We start from the raw sequence: 19214 nt of genomic DNA, 5'->3' as shown, positions 1-19214 counted from the left end.
CTCGGTTTCCTAATGCCGCACCGTCGTCACGTTAAGTTAAGTTATGGGGTTTTACGTGCGAAAACCACGATCTGATTATGAGGCACGCCGTAGTGGGGGACTCCAGAAATTTGGACCACCTGGGGTTCTTTAACGTGCACCTAAATCTAAGTACATGGGTGTTTTCGAATTTCGTCCCCATCGAAATGCGGCCGCCGTGGCCGGGATTCGATCCCGCGACCTCGTGCTCAACAGCCCAACACCATAGCCTCTGAGCAACCACGGCGGGTTACCGTCGTCACGACAAATGTCTTAGTAGCAACGCACGTAATTAAGAGATTGCCCACGAACGTTTTTTTTTTCTGTAGGGACATGCGTATTAGAGGCAATTTGCAGATATAGGACAGAGACAGCTGTAACAAGACAGGGACACTCGGAGTTGACATGGAGAGGCTTTCGTCCTGCACCGGACATAAAAGAGGATGATGACGATGATGAGAATTATGATGATGGGGATGATGACGTACAGAATAAGAGCGCGCGAGCGCATGTGCAGCCAAGCTGAGTGTCTGTGAGTATCTAGCCTATAGCATACACCCGGAGAACGTTCGAAATACAGAGATTGCTACGGAAATTTGATCAACGCTTGAAGGAGAAATGATTATCGGCGCAAAGCAGCTTGTGGGGCAACGCCGCCAGCTCGACAATCTGAATGCCGCCGGTACACTTCAATTTGCGCACGCTAGTCTCACATGAGGACAAGGAGAAAGCGATGCTTAACTAACAATTGACATGCACGGATCTCCGTGTTTACTTAAGTTAGTTAAGGGACGTTGCACGAAGCCATCTAAATATAATCTTTTCTTTGGAAAGGTGCATGGCGATCCAGTCGGTTTCAATGTAGCGGAACATGCGCAGAAAGACGGCACTTCTTGTTCTACCGGTGAGGAAAAAAGGGACCGCCAAGAAAGGTGTACCGGTTCTCGCGCTCTTTCTGTCTCAGCAAAGGTCTTTGGTACTTTTCCCATTAGCCTCCTTTTGTCTGAATCTCTTTTCTCCTCTTTGTTACGCGTATCGTAGCACGGTGCGAAGCATTTATTCTTACTCCAACATGTTTTTTTTTTTCTTTTCTCCGTCGCTCTCTATTTTCTCCTTCTCACCAGTGTTGTTCTTCAGCCGGTCACCCTCTATCGGCACGCAACGTAGTGCATGCAGACATTCGCTCCACAAAGCTGCTGTCGTTAGTACCGCGCAGCACTCAAGATCCTGCGAGTGCGCGCACAATTACGCGTATCTGCTCCATTGGGCCACGACATCTGCGGCACTAAACGAAAGTTAACACTTCGACCTTTGGTCTGCGGCTATAGTTTGTGGCCTTCGGCAAGGAAACAAAACCAAGACAGTACGAATTTCGCAGAGCAAGTGCACGTGGACAACCGATATAATGAACAGAGCGCGAGAAACCTCAAAGAGAGACAGCTCTGACGTGTGTTGTTCGCAGTCTTACGATTGAGCAAACGAAAGCAGCACGCCCTCCTACACTGCGCCGAATTACTGGCACATAGGGAGTACAGGAAGAAGGGGCTCCTTGGTTCCAATCGGGTTATCGATCTGCATTGCCTGCCGTGCGCCGAAAACGCGGGAATTCTCCGGCACGGCTGTAGGCGTGTGACCGAGATGGGCTGCACACCGACGGGTCACTGCGGGCGTGCTTCCTGGTGAGAAACTCTGAGGGCACCGCTCGGCGCTTGTAGGCGCGCTGCCTACTGAGTGATGCGGGGCTGTCTCGGCGGATAGGGTCTTGTCCACATGCACGACTCCGAACGACTCGCTGGAGTGCAGCACTCTTCTCCTTGGGTGTTTCGATCAAGTATGCACCCAGATTCGCATTCGAGGCGTTTCTTTTCAGAGTACGTGACTTGCATAATGCGAGCCGCCTTGCTGGAAGGGCACAGTCACTTCGAAACATGCTCTCTGTTAATGATGCGCGCTGTTTCAAGATAATCGGGCTCAAGGAGTTTTGGACCGACAGCCGTGTAGACTGATAGAGCTCGGTGGGACAATGAAAAACACTTATATATGCGGGAAATGAGGCCGTGAAGTCTGGGTTGGGCTGGAGAATATTCAACTGTTTGTGTTCCTTGCAAGGACTGTATATATAGTAGCTCCGGTAGTCTCGCGCAGAATGAACACCGACCAGTCGCTTGCTGGTTACAAAATTTGCGCGCGCGCACAGCCACCCACACACACACACTTTCTCTCTCACACACACGGGCATGCACGCGCGCACAAACACTCAAATGGAAGCGCACGCACACAGCACGAAACGCAGCACTCAAACACAGCCTAATTGACTTGAGAAAGGCGCGCCTTCCTGCGTAAAAAAAAAAAAAAAAAAGCGCCATACCGCCGCTTGAAGAAGCGCGCTTGCACTCATTACCAGAAATGCCAAAAGCCGCATTTATCGAGGGTTCCCACATTTATTTGCAGACTTTCCCGCGGGTCCAATTACGAACAGTGCCGCGATATTTGCTTCCATCTATCGAGCAGCTTGTGTTCTTTCTTTTTTTAACCCAAACGCCCCAGGAAACAACTACGGCTTTCCGATCACTGAAGTGTTCTCAGAAAGGGAACGACTGAAGTAACAGAAGAGCGACACAGGAGGGAGAAAAAAAAAAGAAAAAGAAAAGAAACACCACGAAACGCAGTGAGCGCAGGAAACTGCGAGCATATTACAAAAGAGAGTTGATTGGACATTTCTGACTGCGCACAGCGACAACATCAGACAGAAAAGAAAGAAAAGAACAGGTCTGCTGAAACGCTCAGCTTGCGTCCGGGGCAGCGCGAACGGCAGTGGTATGGAAAGAAAGAATAGCGAGCATATGAAACGGATATACAACTCCGCCGCCGACAGAGAGGTAGTACTGATTACTCGCGCAGCTCAACCAGCCCTTGCTAACGGGGGGCGGGGGAAGGGGTTCCTTTGTGCGACGATGATGGGAGGCACAGCTGCTGCTGCTGCGGCGAACGCATGGCTTCTGTTGCCTCGGCGACCGAAGCTGCCCGCCGCGGCGCACAAAGCGCGGCGGGAGGTTCGCCGGCGTGCGTCTTTGCAATTAACGCCGTGTCCTTTAATTACCGCATCGCCGCCGCCGCCGTTGCCTCCCACACGGCGCAGGTCGCGCGGGCCATTGGGCGCGCCGCTGTAGGGCCGCAGCCGCCGGTGGTTCTTCGGTGGAGGGCAGCGCTCCGTCATTATGCCCGCCGAAGCGATGACTAATGACCCGAACGCCGTTCTCTCTCCTTCGCTGCAGTATAAGGGCCACACTGCCTTGCCTGAGCCTCGACTTCGTTCGCACGCTTTCCCCCATCTCTCACTCACTCCCTTTCTCTCACGTTAGCGGATATTGAGAAAGATTGAATGAACGGCTCGGCCGATATTCATTATGGCCGCGCCGTGTACATAGGTCTCCTCGTCGACGTCTCATCTTCTGACTCGCTGATTTTCTCGTTACACTTTCTTTTTTTTCTTATTTTGTAGATCTCCCAAGCTGTTTCGCTTGTTTTCAACTTCAAGAACAGCATACTCTTCTAGGACGAAACTCTATAGTATCACAGACCTCCTTACTGAGCTTGAATATGTATGGCTCAGTGGGTGAGTGAGATGGTACGAGGGAGAGCTCACGTGACTGGGAGAGTGGAATAATGAGATGGCACGTGACTGGCAATGTGTAGTGACCAACAGCGGCCCAACAAAAAGAAAGTTCAGCCTGCGGCCAACGTTTCGCCCACTCCTTACCTTATTTTCTTCGTGGCCTCCCGAGGCCGTATAGCCTAGAGCGTAGCCTCCGAGATTGCTATGGCGCAACTATGGTGCGCCGTAGCAATCTTGGAGGTCATGCTCTCCCGTACTCGCTTATTCTCCTCGACGCTAGAGTGCAGTGGGAGTAAGCTGTATACACGCTGCCAAGGTAAACAGTTGTTGCTCTCACGTTGACAAGTCTCATGACAACGTTGGCTCCCGACGGAGGCTTCATTTGCTAGACCGATGCTGATATTCCTGTGATTACCGTGACACCTTCCCGTGATTCCTTTGGTTCGCTTGGACAGCGCGCAGGTGGGCGACGATTACCACCAGCCTCTGCGAAAATTCGGTGACCACTGGGCGTGATCCCGCAGCTAACCCCGAAACTTGCAGCTGGTTTCTTATACTGTATGACCCTGTAAACACAGTACAGTGTGTGGAAGGTTGTGGAGAATGAGGATAACATTGGCTACCGATCTCCCTAGAGCTTCCTCGGAAGGAAGCTCAGTCTCGGTTATGGCGTACTCTCCTACATAAGCCTACGCAAACGAGTTCGCGCGCTGTCATTTAGAGAAACGATACCACCAGGGCCTCTTCAGCCATTAGCTTTGAAAGAGGCGAGAAAGATAGACAGAAATGTTAAATACTATGCTGATGGCAATTTGTGAGGACGTTTCGATCGGCGACAAAATTGGCACCGAATGATGAGCCACCTGAGCTCACCAGCTTCTCGTTTCGAGACGTCGTCGACATTCGTTCCTCGTCGAGAAACGAACGCACCGGCATGGAATATAAAACATCGGCTTTTTTTCCCCGCTGCTTCTGCGGTGCCCTGTGGGACTACGCTAAAAAAAAGACACCTTAAGAACGAAGGTTTAAAAAAAAAAACTCCTCCGAAGTACAAAAGAAATAAAAGAGTATAGGGTACCAAATGAGAACAAGAGAACGGACTGCAGCGAGAAATGTTTTATCACTAATAGCTCTTCGCATTGCGAGCGCCATTATTCTTCTCCAAGTGAGAGCACTTATTCTATCCCTGGGGATCGCAAGCGGGAGAGAAGCTAGGAAAGGAAAAAAAAAAACAAAAGAAATTGTCTGCGCTGTGTCTGTCTCGTCTGCAATTCCAGCTGGAACCGTTGTTTTACGCGGCCGTTTTAACGACCCCGAGCAGCGCTCGCGCTGGCGAAATAAGCGTTGGCAAGCGGCGCTGAAAGACAACGTGAACAAAGAGAAGAAACTCGCTGGAGCAGAAAATTCGAGAAAGAGGACATTGAGTGGGAAGGGTGCGCCCTAAGCACACACACAAAAAAAGAAGAACAAGAAGAAAAAGAGGGCAGAGCAATTTACAATGTTGTATAACCGTCTGCGAGACCGTCTTTTCTTGCCAGGTGGCCGAAGCGGGGTAGGTTGGGGGTTTTTGAACGGAATAAATGAAAGCGTAATGGGCCTTCTCAAGGAAACAAAGGCCGAAAGGGGTCTTCGAAGTGCGCGGCGAAAGTGGACGAAAATTTGAGATTCTTCCCACAAATAATTCCATAGACGGTGAAAAAACTCTTCCGGCAATGACCCCTCGGAAACGGAAAGGAGAAAGTGAGAGCCATAATAAAACCCAAGTCCATCATGCTTACTATGTCATACATGTACATATTTTAGAAAGTCATCGTTTATGCTCGTTTAATTTATTCGTGTCGTAGCACGCAGCGCACTTTCTTTAGCCTAATCGGTGCGCGCATGGGTTCTTTAGAAAAGTGAACGAGATCCGGTTGGATGGAGAGGTAAAGCGCCGCTTCGATTTGCTGTGAACGGGTTAAATGTATCAGCCTAAGTGTCTCATAACATTTGATGTTTGTGTTGCTGTTAAAGGGGTAAGTGTATCGCCGTAAGTGTCTCCTGACAACTGATGTTTGAGCAGCGCCAAAAGCAGAACTTGACATGATTGAAAATATGCAAAATGGGAATACGAGAATATTCAAGGATGAAACAGAGATAAACGGGCTTGCGACGGATCTACCCGTATTAAACCGGTTAGATCTTAGACCATTTTCTGAGGTAAATATTCTTGGAAATGCGTTGCAGACTTACAAAGAAAACGCGGGCGTTACTTCAGTTCATGGAATCAAAGTTTATGAAAACAAAGTTTATGGTTTTTAGTTCACACAATAAACCTCGACCTAACCTTTCACTATTGTACATAGCTTCTCACCCAATATTACCGTCTAATGAGTGCTTATTTTTATGTGTTCAATGAGACTCCTTCCTTAAGTTTAATTCGTATGTCAGCTTCATAAAAAAAGCCGCGTATGGTATCAGGGTGCTTTTAAAGGCCAGACACTACTTTCAAAAGCACACTGTCCTGACAGTGCATTATGCCTTTATTTATAGCCATGTAAATTCCTGTATCATTTCTTGGGGTCTCGCATATCGCTGTCATATGCAGCACATTCAAAATAACGCTGTCCGTATCATCGCTTCGGCTCCTTGTAACGCTCATGTTACCCCCATCTTCACTGAGTTAAATCTCCTCACAATAAATAAAATTATCTGGTACAACCACAGCATCATTATTTACCGCCTACTTAAAAGCCCACAATTACATTATATCATTAGCAGGAATAGTCTTGCTAATCCTAACACTACTAGGTTCTCTTTTACAAAATAAGCTATTACTTCTAAAATCACGCAGCAACTATGGCAAACTAACTGTTGGTTTTGCTAGTGTGAAAATGTGTATTAACTTACCTGCTCACGTGAAATCCTCACCTACATTATCATCGTACCAACATTCAGTGAGAGCTTATATTGCTCCAAGTTTGCTTATATTGCTTATGTTACTATATGTATACCTTGTAAGCTGCATCTCTTCTGTGATGTATTTTTTATGTTGCTTACTATGTACATTTTTTATATTGTGATGTGTTGCCATAGGTTTTATTGCTTTAACACTGTAGAAATTGTGTAATCCGTTCTTTGTTCATAAACGCAATTGACGCCTTTTTATTTATATATTATTATGTAACTAAGAACAAGAGGCCCCGCTGCAGTTTGTAACTGTGGGACCTCTTTCTGTATAACTTCTTGTCGCAGACCCCGTGAACGAGGCGCAAGCGCCGGACCAAATTCCAAAGCCGACTTATCAGCTTCCGAAAATAATCCCACGAAAGCAAGGACAATTAAGAATGGGCCCTCTGGTGCGCCAGCGAACGCCGGTTGCTGTCCAAAGACTGAGTCAGAGCCCATAGTTGTCAAAACACAACAAAGTATATTCTTCACGCAAGGCAGTTACACACACACTTGCACACTTAGGCTAGACACAACACAATACAATTCAGATGGGTATTCACAAAACACAGGAAAATAATTGACGACAAGCACTAAGAGTCGAACACGTAAATTACAAAATGAATAGGAACACTAAGTGCCCAATCGTATTCACCGTGCTGGTCCTGGATTCAGACGATCTCGGGGTAGCTCGGGGCAAATCTCGAAGAAGGAACTTCTTCCGGAAATGCAGACGCTCGATGAACTCGTCGACTAGCTTGCCGGGGAATCCCCTTCTTCCGCAGACGCTCGGTCTTCACGTTACATCACTTCACCGGTGCGGACTGAACTCCACTTGCTGATTCTCGCACGGCGGTTATATAGCCGTCACAGGCGTTCTCAAATATTCCTCTTGGAGTCGGGATCCGGTAGCATGGCCAAAGCCTGGGAAGCTTCTATGCTTTTCTCGTATTTCTACCGCCACCGTCGGAGCGTTGTCGAGGAGGGGGGGGGGGGTGATGACTCATCCCGTTGGCGCACGCTCACGCTGTAGCAATCTCTCGACTCGCCGGTGAGAAGGTGTCTCGGCAGCCCGCGTGTGCTCTCTCTCTCTCTCTATGGTTAACATCGCTTCGTCGATGCTCTTCTAGACGTCTAGGCGCCGTTGTTCGCGTTGCTGTTTGAGGCGTATGCGCTCTCCCTCTCTGTTGAAGTTGCCGCGGGGCCGGCGTGTTCTTTCGCTGGCTTGCGTGACACGCGGCGGGCGCTTGGATTACGTGCTCTTTTGTGACACTTCTACTGCATATATGTACCACTAATGAAGCAATAAACTTGAATCGGAATCTTAATGGTCTCAGTCAATGACTGTAGGCGGTATGGGTTCGCATTGTAGTGCCTTCCTGCCTACTTATTTCTTTCTTTCTTCATCCCTTATACCCATCCCCGTGCGTAGGGTAGCAAACCGAAAACACGCCTGCATGATTGACCTTTTACCCTGAATTTCCTTTCTCTCCTCCTCTTACTCTTTCTCCGTAAGGATCAGTGTTGTACGGAACGGCGTTCCTGGAACGCGTTACGTTTACGAAGGAACGGCAGAGGGAACGCGTTCCTTCTGCAAACGTTCCACGGCATTGGACACACGCATGCATGTACGCAGCACGTCATGCAGGGCGGATGGGCGACCGTGTGAGGCGCGAGAAACTCCCCGTTGTCCTTTCACGTGACTATGGTGAATGACTAAGCCTCTGTACGTTGGCTGTGTACAGAAAACTATCATCGTCAACATTGGCTAGAGCGTCGTCTTCTTTCGCAGCTGGCTCGTTGGCGCCCCTCTGGTTTCCATAGTGCTTAGCTCGCGCTCGTGCCACTGCTCCCTCGTTCGTCGTTTTCTTCCACAGCAGGCTGCGTTGCCGCTCATCATAGTCGAGTGGGAGGTGACCTTGTCCAGCTCGGACCCAGACAGCAACAAGCTCTGGTGAACCGAGCCCGGACGGCGGCAAAAGCCAAAGGTCTTCCGGACTAGGAGGTCCGACTACAAAACGACTATTAATTTTTCACGAATAATTGCTTTATTCTCTCTCTCCAGCAATTTCACTTCTCTTCTGTAGTCGTAATGGGGAGGCCGCGTTTACGGGGGTATGAGCGATTATTAAAGAGGGTATGAGCCAGTCATTGTCTTTCCCCGTTACGGAGAGAGAGAAACAACTTTATTAAAATAAAGATCGTACTTGGTTGCTGTGGGTGGAGCCCCTCTTCCAGGGCACCACTGGCTATTGCGGCGCGCCGGGCCTGGTCGAGGGTCGCCAATTGGCTTCCCAAGTCCAGTTCGGAGAGGCACGCCTCCCACGACCAATTGCTAAGTGTGTTGTTAAGTAGTGGCGAGACTCGAGACATCGAACGCAAGTGACAAAGGCGGACTGCGGGCATACCGTCAGTGACGTCGTCCTCTCTGTCGCAGCCGAACGTGTGTGTAACCTCATTAAGAAACACAAAGACGTAACCAATAATTGAGAAATACTTTAACGAACCGTCGGGATTAACCCAGTCATGAACAGCGGGACCGCACGTTTGAGCTTCGTTGGTTAACCATTTATACAGAGTGCTTGGGCGGTGATTTTTTTGAGCGAAGCTTTATTGGCTCACAAGTGTCGGCGGTGGTGGTGGTGTCACGCTGAAAAGTGGGCCGATCCTGGTGGTAGTGCAGAAAGGGTCCAAGCTGAATGGTACATACCAGGGACAAAAAGAGAGAAAGAGAGAGAAAGCAAGAAAGAAAGAGAGAGAGAGAAAGGAAGAAAGAAAGAGAAAGAAAGAGATAGAGAAAGAAGGAAGATCACCAGGAAGGTCAGATATAAAGACGACAAGCTTCACTTACCCCATTTTCTCGACAGGGGAAGGGCTGGTGATTTTTTTTCGTGAGTTCTCCGTTATATTTTTTATGAGTATGCTTCAAGATTGTCACGTGACGCTATTTCCTGTACTTTCTTTCCTCCATGCCGGCATGCCAGCCCGCAGAGGAACGATGACGTCAGGATCGCAGCGCCACTCGAGGGTCTTCGCGGCGGATGTAAAATTTCTAGTCCTCACGTGACTCGCATTCGTCATGACCCTATCGACCAATCCTGGTTTTCACTTCATCCAACTTGACCGCGCCCGAAGATTTCTTCTCGTTCGGGTACCAAACCCTTCCAGCCGAGGAACACGATGATCTGTCGCGGTACCTGCTGGTACCAGTTGACTACCCTCTGTCGCAGATGAAGAACTGAACCAACTTTTCCTCAAGTACAACACGGAAGTACCCTCAAGCGCTTCGGTGGAACGGCTCTTCATCATTGCCAACGAAGTGCTGACGAAAAAACAGGTTCGTCTGTCGGCCACCAACATCGAGATGCAACTCTTGCTGAGTTTAAACAAAGGACATTAGTAAGTTGCTAAATGCATTCTGGGCATTTTCCCCCACTCATACTGCAATATTGAACCAGCATTCATTAAACGCCTATGTACTGTGTTTTTTTTTTTTCAGTGTGGTTTCTTGTGCAAGAAATTTAATTATATTGGTGCATGTGAGTAACTTTCTATTTGCACATCTGAAGCGCAGTATCCTGACTGCGCATTTGAAAAGCGAAGTGTGTTGTACTTGTGTTGCACTTGTAATAGGCGAGCACCAAAGTTGCAGTTAGACATGTCCGGAGTACGTCCGGTGCACCCTGAAAAAAATTCTTCTGTGAGCGTTTCTTTGGATTCTTTTTATCTCCAGATAATCTGCTGCCGGCGATGTTCAAGTTCGTATAATATACGTAGTTCGATGTGTTTTAAATTGCTCACTTTATTTCGCCTCACGATTATGACACCATATTTTAATTGAAAGATGAAATGTAACGTTAATGTAACGAAACGTTCCAATGTTCGAAGTGTAACTGGAACGTGTTCCTTTCGCATTAAAGGAACTTGTAACGGGAACTCGTTTCAAAATTGGGAAGGAACGAGGAACGACCTTTCGTTCCGGTTTTAGAGGAACGTGTACAACACTGGTAAGGATTATGCCGGTGGACAATTTAATGTCCGCTTTGTGATTCCTTGCTTCACAGCGCGCGGTGGTTAAGTTACTGAAAAAGCCGGAAACCTGAAAGGCTCGAAACCTGAAAGGCATTGAAAGCCTCCTTGTAGGTCTTATACTAAAATCTTGCCTATATTTTCTCGTTCTCTTTGCATTAAAGGGCCCCTAAACCACCTCAGATATTTTTTCAACATTACAAGTAAACACGCGCATCAAGTTCAGAATGCCGTCACGATCAACGATGCCAAATGCTGTTGCTTTTCGCGTCGCGGGCGCGCCAAAAAAAAAAAAAAAAAAATGCCGCCCTTCTTTCCTGACCCTTCCGGTATCCCCGGCGGATGTCAGCAGGATGAATCTGGTGATGTCAGCGTCGGGGACGATGCCCATTGGTCGAAGAAGAACCTACGACTTCCGGTTAGTCTGCTAGCAGGTACGCGCGCTTTCTGCTCTTCCTTGTCGTGTTGCTCGTTTGTGCGAGCTTGCGAATCGGTAATTACAGCTCGCAACGCAAGTGCCAAATCGCTCGCCTTCGAACAACAGTCGTACTTAGCGGTCTGATTAGCTGCGCGAACGGAGTGCGACAGTGTTGGCCTTTCTAGACGAGCGCGCAACCACAGAGAAATTCAACAAGAGGGGACACTCGGCAAAAACTGGCAACAGGAAACACGTCACCATACGTCACGCTATACTTTTGATGCCGAACGTTAGCTGCCGCGAGCATCGAAAAAAAGAAAAAGAAAGTGAAATTAAGTTAACAGGCATTGATTCATTTTTTAAATTCTTTGCCGCGAAAACTAAAACGTTTTGCGTATAAATGAAGTTAAGCTTTGCGACTTATTTTCCTTCCCTTACCTAGCCACAGGTCAATGACACGCCACTGGGACAAGACACCACTGCACTATTGGACTACGGCAAGGTGAGAAATCTTGTTTCACAGTCTACGACGCAATTAGGCTTACGGCACGGGACCGAGACTTAAAACGTAGTTAGCGAAAAACAGCTCGGCCATCCTGGCGCAGTTAATTTGAGTTAATGAATCGTGCTGGGACATGTTTCCGATGCTTCCTAGGGAATTATTGTAACTTATTTCGGTTTTTGAGCCACACTGGCCGCACAGGGCGCCTGTGTCGCAGTTAGCGAGAACTAACTCGGCCGTGGTTCTTAGGCCCGGATTCTGAAACGCTCCTTTCCTTACTAAGGACGTCTTAGGCCCGGATTCAGAAATGCTCCTAACCTTAGACCGTTTCCCTACCTTACGCAAGGAGTCCTTCATGCTACCTAAACGTTAGGTGCCCTCAGAAGGCCATCGCGAATTCTAAAAGCTTCCTTTTACCTTCCCTGCGGAAGATCGAGCGCCTCACTAAAGTCCCTAGATATTTTTTTGCTTAAGATCTAGGGACTTTACGCCTCACCAAAGGAAGTGGAACGTTACAGGCTTCTGGTTTTGAGATTACTTACGAAAATATGCAAAATATTTCTAATGAATTGCCAAAGTAAACTTCCGGCGCTGTTAGAATTTCATTTCTACTTCTATATCAGGGCATAAATACCATTTCTTTCGTCAATGACGTAAAAATAACTAAAAAATGATGCACATGGCAGGAAAGTAAGCTCAGCCTAGCAACTTTGGCAGCATCTGACAGTTCGGTTGGTCAGGCGTCGCTTTGTTTTTCTTTTTGGCCTGCGTTTTGTTTCGTGCGTGTGTGTGTGTGTATTTGCCATGCCGGGCAAAATTTCACGGAGGAAGAAAAATTGGCTGTGGCTTAACTCAGTTATGCCTAGGTGTGCGTAGCTAGAGGTACGGTTAATCTTATTGTTTAGCTTGGTTCTCTCTACGGTTACGTCTTTTTCATTTAGCTTCGTACGTCTGAATGTTTAGGTTTGGTTGTTACCTCTCGTTAAGTTATGGTTATATTAAAGACTAGACATTATTAAATGGTAACGTATTTATTGTGAAAGTCTTCATCTTGTTGTTTCTCAATTGCCACAAAGACGGCCCGATGGTCGGTGAGGCGGCAGGATAAGGGGTTGTCGTCCAGTGAATTGAACACGTCTCGGGTGTTATCCTCATCTGAATCCACTCGCCTGGCCACTTCGTACTTACGACGCTTCTCGAGGCGTGCGGCTCATTCTTCCTCCGTCTCTTCTGCGTCGTCATCTACACCGGGGCTTTTAATGGGTATATAAGTACAATCTATGCACCCAGTAACCCCGGGGAATCCTCCAATGGCATAGAACCTAGTCATGACTGACCTCGCTTCACTGGCGTTTGGCAGCCGAACGTACTTGGGATACAGACGTAGGCATATCAGCTGTTTCTTATCTCAAATGCATCGGCATATAGATGGTTGGGATACACACACAAGGTCCCCTACACCATTTTGCATGGCACCCGTTCCGTAAAAACACAGTGCGATGAGGACCTTCAACAGAGCAGGTAGCGGCGCTCCTCTGTTGTCAGTGTTACAAAGCAGTTGCAGCTCTGTCAGTATGGTTGCAACAGCTCGCTTGGAAAAACGATACCGGGCTAGAAACTCCACTTCGTTGTAGTGTTCCAGTGGATAATGCCTGTCAATCACATGCCAGACTGGAGTCAACGGCGGAGGCTTGTACACAGTCCCGTAAAGAAGTTCACTTGCACGCCGAAGAAACCTTGCATAGCTTTCGAAGCTGTCGTCTTCGGATAAATATCGCAAGGCCGTCATTCTCGCCGCTCGCTTTTCACAGAAAAACGGAATCACAAAAGAAATGGCACAAAGCGCAGTCTGCGGAGCCAAACTGGACGTCAATGCACGGCGGCTGGCTGCCGCGGCGTTGGCTGCGCACGGCACCTATCGAAGCCGAGCGTACCGCGTGCAAAGTCCTGCGGAGAAGCATAGGTTCAGGCAGTGGCGTAGCCAGAAATTTTGGTCGGGGGGGGGGGGGGGGCTGAGGTTGCAGCGCGGCCTCCTCCTTATAGAATTTGTCGAGGGATCAAATACATGAATAATAACTGTATTGCCAATGCCATTGTATATTAGATGCTACAAACGAATTATTGAACGCTACGCACTGTCAAGTAAAATATGTATTTTTTCAGAAAAGAATACATTCGTACGTCCTAAAAATTCTGGCAGAAATAACTGATATCAATGCGGCTGCGTTTTTTTTTCTCTATTTAATAAGGAAAGAAAACATCACACGGACATTAGAACTATGTGAGTTCGAAACCAGCAAAGCAGTGTATACAGCTGATATGAAGAACGTAAAGGCCATCTAATGAATAAGTTGAGGACAAATATTTTTATGAATCTTCGTCATTCAAGAACCTTATTTACATTTTTGCACATATGCAACGGCCAGGAAAAAACCTCAATGACGCTGTCCCTCGTTGCAATAGATTGTGCAGGAGCAGCTGTTACCGGTCGTGTATTGTAATTACACCGAGATGATACTCGCAACAGTGAGTACAAATAAAAAGTAGGAGAGAGAGAGAGAAGTCATAAGGGAAAGGCAGGGAGGTTAACCATGCTGAGCCCGGTAGGCTACCCTGCACGGGGGAAGGGGGAGAAGGGATTGAAAGATAAGGAAGAGAGAATTTCACAGTTCACACGTTGCACATTTACAGTTAAGCGTTCATCGCTGAGTTTCGTCACAGGCGGTCATACAGGCTTGTGCACTTCAAAAAACACAGCAGCGCCTTTGTAGCCCTGCACATAGCAGACGCACGAGGCCACGCGCCCAAGATCTTTTCCTCCGTAAAAGGCATGTCGTTTAAGTGCCCCAAAGCCGTCCGAAGGGCAATCCTCTCATCTTCGTATCTGTGGAAGTCACATAAAAGTAGGAGTTCTGCAAAATATATATTAGAAATGCGAAGATAGAATGGAATATACAAATGCGAAGATAGAACTCGCTAAGGGCAAAAAAGAGTCGCTAGGAACAAAGTTCACTGCTTGTATACACAACACGTCGCAAGAAGATATTTAAATGTTCGTCTAAGTCTCCAATAAATCTACGTATTTAAGCAAACATCACTGTATATTATGCGTCAAACAAGACAAACAAACACGTTGCGGAGTCAGACATAGTAAACTTTGCGCACAGAAAGACAGATGATCTAGGCAAGAACAAAACCATGATCGCGCAGACATCGTGATATGTACTCGGGCCATGCAGCGGTCGCGACAGCACCATACAGGTAGAATAATAGAGGAATAATGCAGAAATCTGTACGAAAATGTTTAATTTAACTGCCTGCACAGCGGCAACAATTATTCTGCACCCAAAATTAAAGGAGGGTGTTGCTTCGTTTCAAAAAAGAAATAAAAGCAGGTAGCTAAAAAGGAAAGAAAAGGACAAACGAAAGCCACAGATTATGCGGCAAGTTGAACTACCCAATATCCGAGTGTGTTTTTGGCAAACGCATCGTGGGCCGGGCTTTCAATGAGCAAGGTCGGTCAAAATTGGTTATTGATGTCCTCGTAATTTTTGTATTCGCGCATGATCGATAATTTTGATCATGATGCTAACTGCTAGAATAAACGGCTAAAATTTCTGCAGTTTTAAAAGCTAACGAATTGCGAGCTTATGGACCTGAAGGAATAGAGCTTTTTAATTGCATTGATTTTTGCTGCTTCGCTATCTAAAGGACAAACTTCTCTCGGCGGGGAAGTTGAGCGAAGCGGTCAATGACTTCGGACACGTTGATGCCGACGTCTCTGTGGGTGTATAGAAGCACCAGTCGAACCATGCGTTCCACAGACATTGTAGAGCGCAAGTAGTTTTTTTAATAAAATCTTGTTAAAAATATTCTCTATGCGCTGGCAGTGCATGGTCACTGGAAGGGTGACTAGAATCTGGAACAGTTTGTACACATTTACATAGAACCTGCAGTCGCAATGAGAGATGGGCATCTATTCCGGTGCTAAAACCTAAAACACTCCCTCGATGTCGTTGGCATCCTTGCTTAGGTACTTTGCACAAACATTAGGCTGTTCGATTCCGGCGATGTCCGTCGTTTCGTCAGCAAATACGGAGAAGCAGCTTGCTTTTGCAACTAGGCTTTCTTTGATAATTTCGTCTCAAATTTCTATAATTTGGTTTTGTACATCTGGGCTTAAATACGAGGCATTACTGGGGCAACTTTCCAAATGGTTCTTCAGATATGTATCTCCCCAATCAGCTCGCATGCGAAGAAGCGCTCTTAAAATACCTGCATTTTCCGGGGGGGGGGGGGGGGGGGGGCTATGCTTGAATCCATAGGGCCACTGTCCCTGAGGCCAACGAGAGCCAGACCTTGTAGCCCGCAAAAAGAATTTCCTCAATAATAGGCCATTTCCTTTCTCCTGTTTTCTCAAATTTTACTTTGCCTGCCCTGGTCCAGCTGATCGATCACATTGGGCACGCGTCCTGAAAATGTTTGGAGAAAATTATCAGCTGCTAGCTCAAAGTCACGGTAATATTTAGTATTTTTGTGTGTGTGGAAGATTGCGAGCGCGTGCTTTCATTTCTGGAACGGCTTGGACACGAGGGCTCCAGTGCACGCATGTTGGTCCAAGTTTATAACAGCATTAACCCCATAAAGTTCCAGAATTGAAAATCTCTTGAAGCACGCCTTTGGAAATGTCAGTGCACCTTTCGCGTCAAAAGTTTATGAGAACTTTATACCCGTAAAGTTTCGGAATTGAAATCCATGCGCTCCGTAGATTCCGCGGCAGCTGCGAGATGCCGCAACGCGCCCGCTCGCTATCAAAAAGCCCTTGAAAGTTTGTGCTCGGATGGGGCTCCTAGCGTTACGTGACCCCAGGTGCCACGAAATCCACCACAGGTGCCATGAAATCCAGCCCGAGTTCGCAATGTTCGTGCCGAAATGTCTTTCGAGCGTGAAAAAGACATTGTAGACAGAATGCAGAATGATTGAACATAGCTCGCCTACACGAACATGTCGCAGCCTACGACACTAGGACACCTGAACAATGGAACATTCTGCACTCAAGAACGAATTATGGTCAACAAATTCTTCGACATACACTTCCGGCTTTACTCAATAACCTCGCCTTACGAGAAATAGACCTTCTGTGCTTATGCAGCCTGCACAACTACTTTCAGTCAAACTAATCCTTGTTGTTTAATGAGTTTGTTCATATGCAATACTGTATGACTTTTCCTCCCTTTATTTGCTTTAGTTTTTATGCTTCACTGATTATACTGCTATGTTAAGTTTTTTTTCTATTTTTTTTCTGTTTTCGTATAATAAGACTTTTTTATGTAATCTATAATGCTCATGTATAAATTCAATATTTCCTTGTTAATGCCGACTACTTGTTTTTCTAATTGTTGAAGTGTATTACTACCTGTCTCGTATACACATTTTTTTTTAATTGACACCTTCCCATCTGCTTACTCACATGTGAGCGCCCGACGCCCTCTGTTGCCTTTGATGGGTTTTTCGGCTGGTCAAGTTGCCTGCGTGCAACTTTTATCCAGAACCCCACATTCTTTTCATGGGAAGTAAATTATTATTATGATATGAGGTTTATTGGCGTTAGGTCCAGCTCAAAGAGCACCCGAGCAGTTCCAGCCAAACGCCAGCGCGAGGCAAAACCAGCGACACCGATCCGTTCGTCCTTCTCTTCCTGAGATAGCGGTGCACTTCAGCAGCCATGCGACCACAGCGACGCTTGTGCTAACTTCGTCATTACAATGGCCCCACGAGAGAAGACTAGCCATCCTGGCGACTCACGGTGACGACACGATAGAGGGATCGCAATACGGTTTAAGCCGGCTGACGTGCACAGTCTCGCGACCACGACGCCGCAGATCGTCAGACAGCGTGAGAGGTTCGACCACATAGTTTACAGGATATGTACAGGCGACGATCCGGTAGGGTCCGTGGTATTGAGCCAGCAGCTTAGACGAAAGACCGGGAACGTGAGGCGGAATCCACAACCAGACGAGGGAGCCGACACGGAAAGTGGTAGGGCTCAGGTCGGTGTCATGTCGATTCCGCTGGTGGGCTTGACCTTCCGTCGTGAAGGTACGGGCAAGTTGGCGGCATTCTTCAGCGTACCTGGCTACTTCTGATATGGGTCGATATTCAGAGGCGTCAGGGTGGTATGGCAATACTGTATCGAGCGTGCACGAGGGTTCTCGTCCATACAATAAAAAGAATGGTGAAAAGCCTGTGGTTGCTTGAGTCGCGGTATTGTAAGCGTAGGTGACAAAAGGGAGAATCATGTCCCAATTGGAGTGGTCCGACGCGACGTATGCAGTGAGCATGTCGCCAAGAGTGCGATTGAAGCGCTCAGTTAATCCATTGGTTTGCGGATGGTACGCGGTTGATGTACGGTGGACGACGTGGCACTCGGCAAGCAGAGCTTCGACCACTTGGGAAAGAAAGACACGTCCTCTGTCACTGAGAAGTTCTCGAGGAGCGCCATGTCGAAGCACGAAATTGCGCAGGATGAAGAAAGCAACCTCACGTGCTGTAGCGGCAAGAAGGGCGGCAGTCTCAGCATACCGGGTGAGATGGTCAACACCAACGATTATCCACCGGCTTCCAGACGTAGAGCATGGGAGTGGGCCGTAAAGGTCGATGCCGACCCTATCGAAAGGCCGCGCAGGGCAAGGTAAAGGCTGAAGAGCGCCGGTCGAGCGTTGCGGAGGAATCTTGCGTTGTTGGCATGCTTCGCAAGCACGGATATACTTTAGGACAAAGCTGTACATACCGCGCCAGTAGAAGCGTTGGCGCAACCTTGCGTAAGTTTTCAGCACGCCTGCGTGAGCACTCTGTGGGTCGGCATGAAAAGCAGCGCAGATGTCAGAGCGCATGTGACGAGGTATTACGAGAAGCCACTTGCGACCACCCGGTATATAGTTGCGGCGGTAGAGCAGGTTGTCTCGCACGGTAAAATGAGAGGCTTGACGGCGGAGCGCGCGGGAGGGCTGATTGGCGGTGGAATCCGACAGAAGGTCGAGAAGGGCAACAATCCACGGATCCTTCCGTTGCTCCGAATGCATGGACTCGACGTTGAGCGCTGAGATAGCGGTGTACTGTGCCGAGAGAGACGCTGTATCGGGGGGTAGAGGAAAGCGAGAAAGGGCGTCCGCGTCAGAATGCTTGCGGCCAGACCTGTAGACCACTTGGATATCATACTCTTGAAGCCGCAGGGCCCACCGACCGAGGCGGCCCGAGGGATCTTTCAAAGTCGACAACCAGCAAAGAGCGTGGTGGTCCGTGACGACATAAAACGGGTGGCCATAAAGGTAGGGTCGGAACTTGGCAAGAGCCCAGACTATAGCCAGGCACTCTTTCTCAGTGGTTGAATAGTTGGCCTCGGCCTTTGTGAGGGTTCGGCTCGCGTAGGCGACAACATACTCGTGATAGCCAGGCTTCCGTTGCGCGAGCACCGCACCAAGGCCCACGCCGCTTGCATCAGTGTGTACCTCCGTAGGCGCCCGGGGATCGTAGTGCCGGAGAATCGGAGGAGCTGTGAGCAGCTGGCGTAGCGTCTGAAATGCGTCATCACATTCACGAGACCAGTGAGACATGTCGGTGCCAACGGTGAGAAGTCGCGTCAAAGGTGCGATAACGGTCGCGAAATTGCGCACAAAGCGACGAAAATAAGAACAAAGGCCGAT

The sequence above is a fragment of the Dermacentor silvarum genome, chromosome 8 (genome assembly GCF_013339745.2).
Source record: "Dermacentor silvarum isolate Dsil-2018 chromosome 8, BIME_Dsil_1.4, whole genome shotgun sequence".
Lineage (NCBI taxonomy): Eukaryota > Metazoa > Arthropoda > Arachnida > Ixodida > Ixodidae > Dermacentor > Dermacentor silvarum.
This window is presented reverse-complemented; position numbering follows the sequence as displayed.